General features: G+C 42.7%; 1 protein-coding gene across 2 annotated transcripts in view; it reads left to right on the forward strand.

The window, feature by feature from the left end:
* Positions 1–527: 527 nt before the first annotated feature.
* BMPR1A (bone morphogenetic protein receptor type 1A) overlaps positions 528–17049 on the forward strand; it is a 51609-nt gene continuing 35087 nt past the window's right edge. For both annotated transcript variants that reach the window (XM_072130964.1, XM_072130965.1), the window contains exons 1-2: positions 528–734; positions 15210–15321. The gene's annotated coding sequence lies outside the window, so the exon portion shown is untranslated. The remainder of the gene's footprint in view (positions 735–15209; positions 15322–17049) is intronic.

The raw sequence follows: 17049 nt of genomic DNA on the forward strand, positions 1-17049 counted from the left end.
TCCACACATACAATGGGCAACCGAAATACCTGGAGCAATATCCCACTGGATTCAACACAAATTTTCCAATGTTTATAAATGAGTGTAAGGGGTTTTTACAATTTGAACTTTTGCACAGGTAAGGTAACACTAGATGTAAGTAATGTTTAACACTTCCGACTGTCCCATCCCAAATATGGATGAAAAACTTTCTGCACCTTGTAGCCTTTTACCAGTGTGAACATGCGTCTATCTCTCCTCATACAACATGATGATTACAAAACAACTCCTGAACCAACAAAAATAGGATTTTTTCTTTTAACTACTTTTTCTGACGCGGTTTTAAGTAAAGTATTTTCCTCGAGCTAACAGCGCAGAACACTGACATCACTAGTGTTATTCACCCCCCCCCCCCGACAATACCTGAACGTGTAAGTGGTTAGTGCGGGTTGCCGAGCACCTATCACTTCCGCTCTGCCTGGCCTTGGCACTGCAGGGGTTAACTATGCTCCCTGTTGGAGGTATAGCCCGGGAGAGCGCCCGTGACGTCACCACCCGCATGACCCCGCCCTTCTCTCGCGGTGTAGTGCGTGGCGGGGACGTGCACGGAGAGGCGGGAGCGCGCGCTGGAAGGTGTACGGTACTGCAGGCAGGCGGCGGACGGCGACCACTACCACCGAGAAGTGTGTGTGCGCTCCCGGGCAGGATTTATCTGTGCAGCTGGCGGAGGAGAATATGGCAACCAGGAGGCTCGGGTAAGAGTGCTGCGAGTATAGAAGTTGTGCCATCACGTATACAGCGTGCGGGAGAAGGAGGAGACTGAGATTCTCCGTGGACTTGTGTATAGTCCTCCCTTCCTTACCTTTGTGTGAAGGGCCTGTGTGTATGCTGTGCCCTGCGAGACGCTACTACATGTACGGATGTGATTCCTCTTTGTCCTGGGCACTGAGGGGTTAACTATGACATCACTGCAGTGTGATGTAATGTGTTATACAGCTGTATACACTTACCCTTCGCTCTGGTCCTGGGGCTAGTGTGAGAGCGGCTGCTACTGCCCTCTTATATGGGGTCTAGATTGGTGGCAGGTGATGGCAACATTTCAGCATTAACCCTTTCTGGATCTGTAATGGGTGGAATAATGAGATGGTTCTATTATTTTTTATATTTTCTGTTGTCTCCATCTTGTTACAGTAGAAACTTTCTGTAAATTAGTTTGGCAGAAATTGGCTTGAGGTTCCCGTGTACCCGGGGTGACTGCTGCGGTCACTTCCAGGCATTGGGGATATGGGCACATCGGATCAGTAGGGACCACCAGTCCTGCCACGCTCAACCTGCAGGGGATGTAAACAATAGAAATTGTGCAACACAAAAGAAATCAGAATGTGCACAATATTATATTCAGGTTAGGATACAAGAGGGGTCACTGGTGTCCCACTGGTAACTAATCAATGGAGTGACTTCCAGTGAGCCGCTAATACTTCATGTGGATATTGTGGTAAAATATGCCAAATGGCCCGGTGATTGGAGTCTGAATTGTATGTGGAAATTCCCGTTAAGGTCCAGTCTCCATCTGCGTTTTGGCTTCCGCTTTGCAGTTTCCATTTAAAAAAAACGGATGAATAACGAATCTGTTTTTTCCCATTGTTCACAATGTGCTTGCAGTGGTATCTGTTAGGGCGCGTTTACACGTTCCGCTATCGTCGCGTTCATAACACGACACTAGCGCACAGAGGACGGGGCTCGGGACGATCGCATATGCGTTTCCCGGGAAACGCATGCGATTAATAACCTGAAACGCATATGCGATCGCCCCAAACTCCGCCCCCTGTGCGCTAGCGTCTCGTTATGAACGCGCCCTTAGTGTCAGTCTTTAGCTCTTCCATTAGACCTTCTGTTATGCAAAATTGAGAAATGGATACTAATGGAAAATAATGTATTTTTTTTTTTTACTGATCTGTTAAATGTAGCCATTAAAATAAACTGATACTTTGTTTCCAGACATACGTTTAAATCGCTATCCAGTTTTTCAAAAGATAGAAACTGGCTAAACAGTAAATCTGGATGTGTCACATGTATATGTATCCATGACACTGCTGTGTCTGCAAGAACTGCAGACATGTAATATCAGTGTGCTGTCTGTATTGTAACTTCATCCGTTTTTTTAATCACATTTGTATGTTATCGTTTCTTAACATCTGCAAAAATGCAGTTTATTAATGTATTTTCTGCCCTACCCAGTAGATATCCTGGCATATAAAAAAAATAAAAAAATAAACGCATACGGTTGTCATGTGTGAGCCATCCCCCTTTTTTTTTTTTTTTCTATGGAGGCTCTTAACCCACAGACAACAATAGTATGCAAAAAAAACAGACGTTTACACCGACCCATAGGAATCAATGGGTTATTGTGCCAAAAAAATGTATCCCATACTGACAATAACTCCCTTCTGAATCAGGCCTAACCCTTATAGAGCCCCATATACAACAGCATTTTACAATCAATGAAGCAATAAACACGTAAACAAGGTAACCAAGACAATTAACTAACAGTGCCTGTAGTGTATGAGCTGGCCCTACACATGTCCATTTTACCCTATGGTAATAATTCCAGTGGGTGCTGGTAATATGGCTTTAGGCCAGCAGCACACGTGATGTTTTGAACCTGTTTTTGGTCCATTTTTAAGCAGTCCATTAAAAAAACGCATGGGTTTTTTTGAAAATACATCAGTTTTGAACGCTTGCATTTTTTTAACGGACTACTTAAAAATGGCCCAAAAACTGGTTCAAAACGCCACATGTGCTGCGGGCTTTAATCTCAACAAATTGTTTATTGAAGTGACTTCCAAGAAGAAATAACAGTAGGTGAAATTCTGAAGTAGGCATCAAAGGATCAGTCACTGCTGTGTATTTTTAGCCTTAAACTGCAGTGTGAACATAGCCTAAATGAGGGAACAGCATTTTTTGGAGCCAGATAAGGCAGTGGGTACAAAAATTGACACTAAACATCTGACGACTTTGCTGCCTGTCGGTAGCGGTTACTGTGTATTTGTTCCGCTTTTGTATACATTGTCATGATCCTACTTGTAGTGTAGAAGAGGAGCATGTAAGGGGCAGTACTGTGTGAGGGTCAGGCGCTACCAGGGTCTTCTAGTGACCCATTTATCAAACCCATGGACAATGACTCCTTGGAATAATGCATATGATGGAGTGTTCTCATGTGTGACTATCAATGGCAGCTATAAATTCATCCAGTGTGATGGTAAAGCAGTCAGTCAGTTGTATCTAAGAGCTACAGAGTTTGATGGCGCCATATAAAGATAATTATTAAAAGGATATACTCCATACATGCATGTAGTGAAGTAACAAACCACTACTGTTAAATGTACACACGTTACCCAGCACTTCTATACAGTAATAGCTGAATGTATCATTGCACACAACTTTCAACTTTTGTCACGTTTCTTCGTCTTGACTTAATTTGGCTCCAAGGAGGAGAATATGGAGATATATTCATCTACACAGGAGGTGCACAACTTTCTTTGTTATGTATTAACTCCCTGATTTTCAGTGTGTTTTTTGGATTATATAAATTTCCCTCCTGTGTAATTGTACCCAAAGATTAGAGAAAGTCTAATGTATCCATCCAGTTTCCTGCTCTCACGTGAATTGTACGTGTTACTTACAGAACGTTGGTTTGTGTCGCCAGACAATAGGGTTAAATATCCGCACACCCACACTCCGCTCACTGACATTTGTCTTAGTCTGTGACATTGAAAGAATGAGTGAGGAGGAATAATTCAGTCCAAAGGTGAAAGTATGTCCTCCACTGTGCCTGTTCATGTATTCGGGGATTGCATGGTGTGCGATTCTCCTATACACAATGAATGGATAACTTAAATTTTCTCAGCAAATCTTTGTACTGATACTGAACATGTCATGGACATTTGTATTGGAGATCATGTATCCCATAGCGGAAGACTACAGTCATGGCTACTTCCAGGCAACCATAGATAACATTCAGCTGTATGAGATAAGATAGATTTAAAGGACATCTACCACCAGGAAGAAGGATTATAAACCAAGGCTTTTATAATTTAGCTAATTAGGGGCTCTGGGCTCCCTCTTTATTACAGCCCCTCAGAATTATTTCCATAATTTTTAAAACCTTTTTTTTTTTTTTTTTTTTTTTTTTTTTTTTAAAATGAGGGAACAAAGTGCACACCCCAGTATGTTAGTGTGCTGAGTTTGCAATCCTTCATCCTGGTGGTATATGCCCTTTTAAAGGGATACAAAACTGCTCTGATGATTTTCTGCAGAATGTAAGTTCCAGAAACTTAATTTAAAAGATTAAAATGATATTGCACACATATCATGTTATATACATAAGCAGTTCATGTTACAGGCAGAGTCTACATCCTACTCTACTCTGTGCAAGTATCCTAGGACTGAGATTTAACTCTGATTTGTCATTGAACAGAAGGCTTATACTTTTACGGTGTGGAATATTTATGGTCATCCATGTTGAGATAAAATCATCTGGAGACTAATATTAGTCTCACTGGTGGGACTTGCAGCCTGTGTATGACAATAAACCTCCAAAAACACTTTCAAATGCCCTATATGGATAGAATGAGTGTGTAGGACAATCTACAAGTGAATGATTGTGAATTACTGCAAGCTCGTTCTCACAGGGGCCCCTATACAGGTGGGTATAGTATACTATCCCAAATAAGGCTATAAGATTGGAGATAGATGATATGTGATGAAAAGGGGTTTTCCCATGGTAAAAAAAATTATAATTTTACTCAGATTTATTGCTGTTTTAGCTCCTATCACCCTAGTTCTGTGAGCTGAAAATGTGGTTAGATTATCGGAGTATAGGGTTTATATACACTTTCATTTAGCTTCCGAAAAGTCTACTAGTATCTGATACATAGAAAGAGATCAGTGATGACGAGATCCATGAGATGTCTATTACACACAATGACCGTGACCTCTCTGCTGTGCCTCCCCAGATAAAGAACTTCTCTCTCTGTAGCTTGTAGTTCTCATCATGTTGCTGCCGGCAGGAACTCTCCTTTCTGTGTGTCAGTGAGTGAGCTCCATCCTGGACTGCAGGGGACGGGGCTAGAGTACACGAAGCAGAGAGAGAGTGAAATCTCAGCAACACAGCTGTCACACAGAAATCCAAGATGGCGCCTCCGAGTCAAAAGTGACATGGTCGTGTGTAGGGGCAACTGCAATGGTGCTCCAGTGAATTGGAGAATGTGTTATTTTGTTATCCTGAGTACATTGAAGAAACTTGACTTTGTGGGAATGCCCCTTTTAAGTTGATAAATAACACAGTAAAACATTTTTTAACAAAACATTATTATTTAACTTGTTGCTTTGCACTGCTGTGATTTTAGTGTCCTGGGGCCTACACGGTACACGGTGTGTACTGAAGGCACGGCCGCAAGGCACGGCTGCTGCAGCAGCTCAATAAGTGAGCTATTAGGTCAACCCCTGCATGTGGCATGTTAGAATAGCCTCTCCTTCTGGTGTTTACCTAGAGGAGCGCTGTACTTGCTGGAATTGTAGAGAAGCTGACGGTGAGGCGGCGGATGATAAAGATAACATTCTGTTCCTGACACCTCTGACCTTGTGTTTATCAGCTACTGCAGAGCCATTGTTCCTAGGAGAATGTGCTCTTAATATCTTGTCAGCCATTCAAGCCTCCGTTTACTAGTTCTGGAACCTGCTTGGATTGAAACCATAATCCATATTGGCTAAAAACGAAGTTTACATGGTACTGTAAATTGGATTCAAATCCCATAACCCCCATTATACAGATTAATCCTGGAAGGAGGACTGAACATTGATTGGCTACTGCCGATGTTCAAGGTGTTATCCCAGGGAAGTAATTCTCCTTATGTGGATAGTGAAGACATTAGGGTCAGCAGAGGCTGGGGATGGATGTCATACAGTTGAATCAGCCTATCATAGACTCAAATGGCCTCCGCTGATAATACATCGCTCAGCAGGAGGGAGCAGGACGATAGTGTGGCCTGCTGTGTGTCTCTCCATCCTGTGTTTCCTGCTGGATGTGACATATACCAAGGAGTTTTTCTGATGTATATGATGAACATATCCAAAAAAACGCGATGTGAATTTAGAAGTACAATTTAATTCTGGACTATAAACTGCAGACCCTACTCCAAAGTATTCAGATAGGAAAGTTGTCATTTGTTAAAATCTGTTTTTCTTGTAAAACTGAAATTTGAAACCCATTTTGAAAACATTTAAAATATTGAATATGACTTGCATTATAGCTTTGTTTTTTTTTTTTTTGTTTTTTTTTTTTTCTTCCTGTCAAAACCATTGACTTTGTATTGCTGCAGGGGTCAGTTGAATCCTGACTCATTGTAGAGGGCAATAGGTCAGCGCTTCATTCTGAAGATCTATGAGCCCAATTGCCAAAGCTGAAATGATGAAATCACCGCTTCTGGCAGAATAATACAATTTATTTGTTGTCTTTTCCTGAACTAAACCATCCGTCCAACTACAGTCACTATATAAAACTTACAAATGTATACATATTTCTAATGATGCTTGAGGATCTTCTCAATTGAATTTTTTTTTTTCGCAACTATGTTTTTTTTTTTTTTTTTGTTTAGAATTACTGGAGTGATATAGCATAGGTTCGCTTTTAGCATAGCATTTTAGGCTTTCATGCAGAAAAGTTGTTTTGTCTTGGTTTTTATACAAATGTTTACTTAAGTGCATGATGGGTTCAGTCACTGGGGTGCAGTGCACCCTCTTTTATCCAGTTTTATTTAACCAAGATTGGCTGTAACCAGCTCCATCTGAAAATGGGTAAAGGGAGATGGACCCCACCACATTACCCATGGGGCACAGAAATGCTTTTTGGCATAGAGAGGTTTTCCCATAAATAACTATCCTTGCTTTTTATTTCTTCCTAATATAAGCGTTTTCACTCACTCACTTTTTGGAATATTTTTGTGCCCTTCCTTCCAAAGTAAAGTAAATAAATCATCCTTCTGTAGCCCAAGTGTGAATAAGGAGGAGAGCTGATAACATCTGGAAAAGCCTGCAAGCTTGGATGCTTTCTTTTGTATGTGAAGGGTTTCCCAGGATCTCCCTTAACCAGCCAAATGTTCTTTGTTTACTGACATTTAACCGTTCAGCTTCTGGAAAAAAAGACCATAGGTCACCTACGGTATAGTTGCTTATATAACAGTCTCCCTCTAGACTGTGACGGCATCCTAAAAAATACTCGGTGCTTTACATATCCATAACCATATTCGGGCACCAAATATACATAGAGCCATCATTAGAAGTAAGACTGTACCCGGTACTGCAGTTCTTTCACACTTAAATTAACAGCTGCCCACATGGAAAGCCATTCACAGGAGAGTGAACTGTGACATTTTGATAAATATGTAACCAATATTGTATATAGGGATACAGTAGTCAAAAAGAATCCTTTATCAGTTTTGACAATATTAAACCGCAGACAGTGTTGCGTATTGTTGCTAAAGAGCTTTCTGCTCTTTGCAGTGATCTTTTCCACAGCTGTTAGAATCCAACCAAAACCCTGATGCAGCTCCTACTCATAGTAGAGGGGATGGGCCTAAGAGAGCTCTTCAGGCTGAAAGACCCGCCCAGAGCCCTTTCAAGACCTGCAGAGCTGGATTCATAGCCAATACTTATACCGAAAAAACTGCTGCTGGTTTGCTGCTTGGTTCTATCTCAACAAAAACGTATATTATGAGTGTTACCTCCCATATAAATGGGATTCTGAAGTCTGTGTTTCTCCTTGACAGATGCCGTTCTCATGTACATGGCTGCTCTATTTCCTGGACATAAGAAATCTAATACCAATGGAAAATGTATTTTAACTCTGTTATTAAAGAAAATATCCTGCCTGCATGTTTATCAGTCAGTGTAGAATCCACGTTACTATAACCCAATTTATCACTCAACCCATATACATGTACCATGTGATCTCTACTGGTGTGTGCGCCACATGTCACTGATGGCAATGGCACATTTACTTACGGCTTTAGACCAGTTTTAGGCTGTTTTCCGACTCCTACGAAAAAAGTGTTGCAAGTAAAACTGGATGTGTCTGCGCCAGAAGTAACCCGTGGGCTGCATCTGACGGTGCATGCACAACAAGGAGTGCAGCACATCTTAGTAGAAAACATAAACCACATTTACCGGTAACAGGTTTTTTTTTTTTTTTTTTGCTTGGTGGAATTGAATATTTCTGCAGCATTTGTATGGCGTAGCCTTTTAGTTGTATCATTTAATATTCCATATCATGTACTGGCAAGCTGGAAACAATGCCTTAATCCGGCAATGTGACATTATTTGTAAACCTCCAATAGTGCCATTTTCTCATGCACTATTTTGGCGGTGCTCTCCAACTGACCCTCCCCTTTATTCTTTGGGCCAGTACAGATGAGCGGACCCAAACTTCCCAGACCAATTGGCAGATATTTTTTTTTTTTTCCCTTGTGGCAATTTGATGGTCTTTTTATATCAGACCTACCTGGGAGTTATTATTATTCTATGTTACACTGATATTTTTGTTGTCAGTACCTCTAAATACTGGTGTCCGTTCTATGCAAGTTATATTGTGCCTATGAGGGCTTTCTGTCCAGCTACATTACCATAAATGAGGAAAGGGCGGCCATGACTAGTGGAAAGAATTCCTGCTAGGATGACATTTTAGGTACCTTTTTATTAGTTTAGTCATGGTCTGCTTAGTGATAGATGGACACCATGTGTAAGATAATCTGCCTGCATTCCTTAGGCTTTAACTTCACGCACCCTTTCTGCAGGTTTTATAATGTTTTTGGAGTCTGTTTGGCTGCTTTTAAGGTCTGCTTATACAGTGTTAGAAAAAACCACAGACTTGGGCTCACTGCTAAAGTTTATCTGTGGCAGCTCCACTGCTGATTTATTGCACAATGGGGCACATTTACTAAGCACAGTGCAAACTGCATTATATATAATTTGCCTGTGTAGTGTGCAGGGGGCGCCAGATTCATGAAAAACGTGCTCCAGAAATCCTGAATGTCGCTCTCCCTGCACCGGCCCAGCACATTTCTGTCGGACTTTGCATGTTAAATCTGGTGCACGGTGCAACTGAGCACCGGAATAACCCACAAAACGGTCGCGTGCAGGTTGTGGTGCAGGCACTTCTTAAATGCCAACAGAAAACTGGCGCAAAGCCTTGAGTAAATGTGCCCCAATATGTATATAGAATTGTAATAAATATCATATGCTACACTACATATATATCGGGGCTGATTAATACAGGCATTTTGCCATCCATTTTCAGTTTGGTTTGCTCAGCATTTCATCCGCATCAGTTTTTTTTTTTTTTTTTTTCACCTTGTGCATATGGCATCTGTTTTGCAGTTCATGATGGCAAAAACCGCCTTCATACAGCACTTTTCAAAACCTCAAAAATCGCACTAAACTAGGATAACATAAGATTCCTCATTCAGTATCACACTGTGATAAATCTGGAGCAGCAGAAACCGCTCTAATGTGCAACACATTGACAAATCGCCCCCATTGTATTTTCCTAAGCAATATTTCTATACTACAGCTTTGCGGGGTCTTGTTAGGCAGCGTAAGTGGGCTCTCTGGTGAGTATGTCGCCCCATACCATTACTCAATGATGTGTTGCAATATACTGAGGAGCTAGTGTCATCATGAGGCCATGGGTAGTGTAGTAAGTGATGTAGAAGGAATTGGTGTAGTATAGAGGCAGAGCTTCTAGAAATCTATTGTACAATAATCTTCACTATAGCTTATTATGGAGGTTATTAATAGTGCCGATTATTATACTGCAGGAATGTATTGACTGTCTGGAATAATTCCTCTGGTGTGTGACTTGTGGTGAATCTATATAGATGTATTCATTGCGACTGAATGAGTAACTGTTCTCCTGTATTTTATTATGGTAAGAAGGGTGACTTCTTGTCCGGGCTCAGACGTCTGCTGCGCCATTCTTTTAAGGAGCTCAAATTTCTCGCTAAATGTGGCTGAGGGGAGAGGAGGAGGGGGAGCGGGATCAGGTTACACGTTCTGCGTTCCAGAGTTTGCAGCTACACTTGAAGACTGGAGCCTGGCTGACTAGGAGGGAATATGCAATCTCTGCCGCCCTGCCCCCACCATGCAGGCTTACCCTTCCTTTCCTCACAATATGGACCTGATTTTCCCCTGCTCTGTATGCTCCTTGTGAGGCAGTGTAGATGTTATCTGCTTTATGAGGTATTGTGTTGTCAGGAAGTGTTGGACAAAAGCTGGCCTGTCACTTTAAGGTTACTCCTCTGACTTTATCAGTCTGGTCCTGTGACAGAGGGCGGCAGAGTCCAGGGCTGTAGTCTCCTACTTCTTACATGGCAGATAATTTGCTACGATCGCCAATTGCGGGTTGTTTTTGATTGCCGCTCTCCGATGTTGTCTATATAAGACCCGAGGCTGTATGGTTTCTACAGATTCTTTACAATGCCACATATACCAGTGATGGCAAACCTTTTTAGACACTGAGTGCCCAAACTACATCCAAATCCCACATAATTTTTTGCAACGTGCCGATGCGACAATTTAAACAGTAACTTATTACTCCCTACTCTGTCACATGTTTAAATTGTATAGGCACCTGAGGACACCACTACAGTAGAAAAAGGGAGAAGAAGTTTGGATTATCCTAGTAGCTTCCTTCCAGAGGCTTGGGCTGCCTGGGACTGCAAGAGGCCTTGCGTCTTGTCTGGCGAACTCTGCGCTGAGGTGAATGGCACCCGTGCCATAGCTTCACCACCACTGTGCTATACAGTAATATTGCAGTATATGGTAGGAACAATCAGACTCTGGGTTAAAGTATCCTAAAGGGTCTGAGGGCTTATTTACATGGCCCTCTGCGGGGACGTACATGCCGTCTACGTCCCCATAGACGGCAATAGCGGCACGGTGCAGATACGGTGCCACACGGGGCTGTGTCCCGCTATTCTCTATGGAGGGAGGAGGGGCCACCTCCTCCTCACTTCCCGCACGGTGGGCATACCGCGTGTGAATGTACCCTAAAAAAATAGTAAAATAAAAATTCAAATCACCCCTTTCCCCAGAACTGATATTAAAATAAACAGTAACAAGCATGTTGGGCTTGGCTGCGTCCCAAAATGCCTGATCTATCAAAGGGAAATTGCTCCAAAATCCCACTTTTGTTATTTTACATCACATAAAAACTTAATAACTAATAATGAAAAAAATGCACAGCTCCATACAATGAAGTAAAAAAATGTTATTGACGTCAGAAGATGGCGAAACAAACACAAAGCCTATATAAAAATGGTGTCACTGTTATCTTCCTAAACAAAAGAATAAAGTAGAATCATCATTTGCAGTGCACCGAGCAATCAGTAAAAACTGAACCCACACTCACTGAGAGGTAACATTTGCACAGGTTTCACTCTACCATGGTCAGTCTGTGAACCATGGGCCGTTCAGCGTCAGTATGATCGGACCACGTTGTTTGAGGTGGGAACAGCAGTGCTGACTGTCATGGTTACATTATGTTAATCGCTATGATCCAAGGAATTCTGTCTGTAACACAGGACCAGCACATTCGTGGACCAAACACATCTAGTGTGAAGCTGCCCCAGATCTCATTGCTTCGATCCCGGTTGAAATCCTTCTTGTGCTTTTGTCTTCAATGTACATATATAGTTTCCAGGACCTGTATAACCCTAGAAAACAAGCAGGCATTTATTGTGCAGGTGTTGTAGCTGGATCCTGGCATCAATCATCGGTCAAGGGCGAGGCTTGTGTCTGTCATCGCTCATGGCTTGGGATCCTGGAAGGTTTGGCAGTGCTAGAAGACACACCTTTCCAACCATTAGTATGTAATTTGTGATCCTGGCTCTCCAGTCCTGAATAGTAGTCTGTCTCTGCACTCCAGGGAGCGGTGGTGACTTGCAGGAGTTCATTCTGCAGTGGGTTAATGTTAGATAACATATGGTAAACTTCATTTACATGATAAGCTGAGCTGGACTGAGGATCTGTTGCTATCAGCTGTCCCATCTGCCTAAAGGAGAGAGATATATTTTCTCACATTTCTAAAGTGATAAATGTTACCCAGTCCCCTCATTGTAATCAGAATCATTACACCAACGGAGGACGGCTGATCTTGCCGTTAGCCGTATCTAACCTATAGCTGGCCATACACAAATGTGCTAATTTCAGTCACGTAAGGCTATAACGATGCCAAATATTCTACGATTAAAGGGAACCTGTCTGCAGAAATGAATATACCTCTATCATGACTTCTACCAGGTTATGTTTTGTTCTTGGCGCAGCACGGTGGCATCATCTAAAAAAGATGGGGTTGAAGTTCAGTTCTCCCCACCTCGGATCACCCCCGCTGCTGTAATTGATGTCTCTGCATGCAAGGTCATCAGTTACCAGCTTTCCAAAAGTGTGGTTCATGATATAAATCACAGCAAAGGGGTATGTTCTGAGACAGGAGAGCTTGACTTTATTGCAAAACTAGTTGAGTTGTATCTTATGTAGATGTTCTGGATGTTGCCGCCACACTGGGCCATGAAGGAGACTGATCTGGAAGGTGTTCACCATTGCTCACTCATCTAGTTACTGGGTTTGGATGTGAGGGGCAACTTTGAGAGGTCGAAGTTAGGACTGGCGGGGGAAGAGAGGGTGGTGCTGTGTTGTATACCCTACTGAGAGGTGCGGACACGCAAGTGCTGGCAGCCAGCGCTTAAACAAGAAAATCACTAAGCGTATTCATACGCTTGGTGTTTTTTGAGACTAAATCGGCTTCTACAAGTGTCATAGATGGCACACTGGGATGGCTGCTGGGAAATTCTCACTGCTGCCGGGTCCTCTCCTGCTGCTCCCCAGTATTGTGGCTCCGCTCTGGACTGTTTTGTCTCCGGTATTGCGCCTCCAGCTCTGGACTGTTTCTCTCTCGGTATTGCGCCTCCAGCTCTGGACTGTTTCTCTCTCGGTATTGCGCCTCCAGCTCTGGACTGTTTCTCTCTCGGTATTGCGCCTCCAGCTCTGGACTGTTTCTCTCTCGGTATTGCGCCTCCAGCTCTGGACTGTTTCTCTCTCGGTATTGCGCCTCCAGCTCTGGACTGTTTCTCTCTCGGTATTGCGCCTCCAGCTCTGGACTGTTTCTCTCTCGGTATTGCGCCTCCAGCTCTGGACTGTTTCTCTCTCGGTATTGCGCCTCCAGCTCTGGACTGTTTCTCTCTCGGTATTGCGCCTCCAGCTCTGGACTGTTTCTCTCTCGGTATTGCGCCTCCAGCTCTGGACTGTTTCTCTCTCGGTATTGCGCCTCCAGCTCTGGACTGTTTCTCTCTCGGTATTGCGCCTCCAGCTCTGGACTGTTTCTCTCTCGGTATTGCGCCTCCAGCTCTGGACTGTTTCTCTCTCGGTATTGCGCCTCCAGCTCTGGACTGTTTCTCTCTCGGTATTGCGCCTCCAGCTCTGGACTGTTTCTCTCTCGGTATTGCGCCTCCAGCTCTGGACTGTTTCTCTCTCGGTATTGCGCCTCCAGCTCTGGACTGTTTCTCTCTCGGTATTGCGCCTCCAGCTCTGGACTGTTTCTCTCTCGGTATTGCGCCTCCAGCTCTGGACTGTTTCTCTCTCGGTATTGCGCCTCCAGCTCTGGACTGTTTCTCTCTCGGTATTGCGCCTCCAGCTCTGGACTGTTTCTCTCTCGGTATTGCGCCTCCAGCTCTGGACTGTTTCTCTCTCGGTATTGCGCCTCCAGCTCTGGACTGTTTCTCTCTCGGTATTGCGCCTCCAGCTCTGGACTGTTTCTCTCTCGGTATTGCGCCTCCAGCTCTGGACTGTTTCTCTCTCGGTATTGCGCCTCCAGCTCTGGACTGTTTCTCTCTCGGTATTGCGCCTCCAGCTCTGGACTGTTTCTCTCTCGGTATTGCGCCTCCAGCTCTGGACTGTTTCTCTCTCGGTATTGCGCCTCCAGCTCTGGACTGTTTCTCTCTCGGTATTGCGCCTCCAGCTCTGGACTGTTTCTCTCTCGGTATTGCGCCTCCAGCTCTGGACTGTTTCTCTCTCGGTATTGCGCCTCCAGCTCTGGACTGTTTCTCTCTCGGTATTGCGCCTCCAGCTCTGGACTGTTTCTCTCTCGGTATTGCGCCTCCAGCTCTGGACTGTTTCTCTCTCGGTATTGCGCCTCCAGCTCTGGACTGTTTCTCTCTCGGTATTGCGCCTCCAGCTCTGGACTGTTTCTCTCTCGGTATTGCGCCTCCAGCTCTGGACTGTTTCTCTCTCGGTATTGCGCCTCCAGCTCTGGACTGTTTCTCTCTCGGTATTGCTGGTCCTTTCTATGATATTTATAATTTCCGGGTGGCTGGTTATAGTAGAGCAGTATGACAACATGGCTCTTCGACCAATAAATGTTCCCCGCCTAAATCCTTGGATCAGGTATAGAAAAAACATTTAAAGGAAATTTCAATATTTTTAATCATTTATTATATGTTTGTGTAGTTTGTATCACTCCAAGGTAATGGTCCACTGTCACATCCTTAGGGGCAAGTTTTTACTTCATAAATGTAATGTTACCACCTTTCCTCTGTCTGGGGTCATGGCATAGATTCCCAGGATGTTGAACGGCTAAACATTCTGTAATATCTTTTTTTTTTTTTTCTAAAATTCAATGTCTTTTTAAAGATAATGGAGGAATGTCCCGTGAATTTCTGTGGTTCTGTTTTTCTAATGCTCTGTGTATAAATGAGGCCATATTCTATAAGAGCAAATGTTATTTGATCTGTTCTGTAAGGTTACGGTTCTCCGGTGTCCCCCTCAGAGTAAACAATTGCATGTTAAAAAATGACTTTTTCTAATGGATTGGAAAAGGAGGAGGTTGGTAACCTTGGGAGGAGGTCACGCGGATCCTGGAATTCTTCTTTAGTACTGCCATGAGGAGATAAGATTACCCGCTGGGTGGTGCAGCTGGGATTACAGAAGCGTCCTGATTATTTTTTTTTCTCTTTGGAAACATAAACTAATTTTATGTTTACTCACAAAGTGAGTGAAATGAACCCGAACTAGAATTGTTTTCTGAACGTGTCTGCTGTAGACAAGACGCTACAGGTAAAGGCTTTATGTTGTCATGGTTGGACCTCGCATATAATGCTTTGTTTTGTCTTTTTTGTTTCTAGATCCGCAAAAATATGTGTCATTTTCTCACCGCTTTGGAGTTGATGAACTGGAAATGCGGGTAAACTTGCTGGTTCTGTAAGAGGGCTCTGCTACCTGGTGCCAGAGAATTGGGTAAAGTAAACCTGTTTATTTATCATGTAATAATTTATATGAAAAATACCATTAAAATCCATCATGATAATCCAGAGACACTTACACGTAGATCCAGGCACTGTTGTTATCTTTGGCCTCCTTTCTTCTAAAAATCTATTTTTAAAATTATGCTAATGAGCCTAAAGAGCTATGGGGTGTTAAGACCTCTACCATCTGTTATACTGATGTTCCTCAGGACTTTTTATTTTATTATAACTAGAGGCTCACTGGATGTTTCACTTTAGTCCCGAGCTGCAGCTATCAGGAAGTCTGTAAGGAAGTTTTATGGATAATCCTTGTTCCCATTACAACAAAAAATGTTGAAATTCCAATTTTCACTGGGACAAAAGAAATTTGTCTGCAGTGACAATTATAAAGTTCAATTATACAGTTCTGACTTGCATACAAAATCAACTTAAAGGGTTTGGCCACTTAACCTCATGTTTTTTGTGATGTGTGTGTGTGGGGGGGGGGTAGGGTATTAGGTCACTTACAAATATACATCTATTAATAGCTCTGCACTGATTTTTTGATATGCAAGCTGATGCCTTTTGTCTTTTACCTCTTCAGACAGACATCCTGACCATAAAATGGATGCACATTTTATAAAGTCCTCTGATCTATATCTGTCCATGAACAATTGCCCTTGACCTTGATCTTGCATTCATGAATACTATCCTAAGGTCCTGGCAGGGCGATTTCTCATGGACAGACAGAGATCACATGACCCTTTATCCACTTCACTTCACTTCAAATATCTAGAAAGCAGAACTAATAATAGATGTATATTGGAAAATTACTTAATATCCTGCCCCCTCAATTACACACACATTACAAATTAGCTGCAATACCAGGCACTGTCATTGAGAGATGTGGCACTATTTCTGGGAATTGGGAAGAGGGCTTTAAATTCTTAAGTTGGTTGCACATACTAGACTGTATGGCACAAATATGGTTCTTTAACCCCTTAAGGACCAGGCCCTTTTTCGTTTTTGCGTTTTTATTTTTCACTCCCCACCTTTATTTTTCCATGTACAGAGCTGTGTGATGGCTTATTTTCTGCGTAACAAATTGCACTTCGTAGTGATGGTATTAAATATTCCATGCCGTGTACTGGGAAGCGGGAAAAAAATTCTAAATGCAGTGAAAATGATGAAAAAACACATTTGCGCCATTTCTTGTGGGCTTGGTTTTTACAGGTTTCACTGTGCACCCCAAATGACATGTCTATTTCATTCATTGGGTCAATACGATCACGGGGATACCAAATTTGTATAGGTTTTATAATGTTTTCATACATTTACAAAAATTAAAACCACCTGTGCAGAAAAAAAATTCTTCATTTTGCCGTGTTCTTGCGCTAATAACTTTTTCATACTTTAGTGTATGGAGCTGTGGGTGGTGTCATTTTTTGCGACTTCTGATGTCGTTTTCAATGCTTCTATTTTTAGGACTGTTCGACGTTTTGATCACTTTTTATAGAATTTTTTCTATTTTTCAAAATGGTAAAAAAATGCCATTTGCGACTTGGGCCCTATTTTCATTATGAAGCAAATGCCCGGTGAGTATGAAGAGGGCTCAGCCTGTGAACCCTCTTCATACTCCCCCATGTGCAGTAAGACGTAAGGGTACGTCTTATTGAACTATGGGGTTAAGGTATTTTCCTCTGTTTTGATTTTGATGACCAATTTAAAGGTCTCCTGGAGA

This window comes from Engystomops pustulosus, chromosome 11, assembly GCF_040894005.1.
Source record: "Engystomops pustulosus chromosome 11, aEngPut4.maternal, whole genome shotgun sequence".
Taxonomy (NCBI): Eukaryota; Metazoa; Chordata; class Amphibia; order Anura; family Leptodactylidae; genus Engystomops; species Engystomops pustulosus.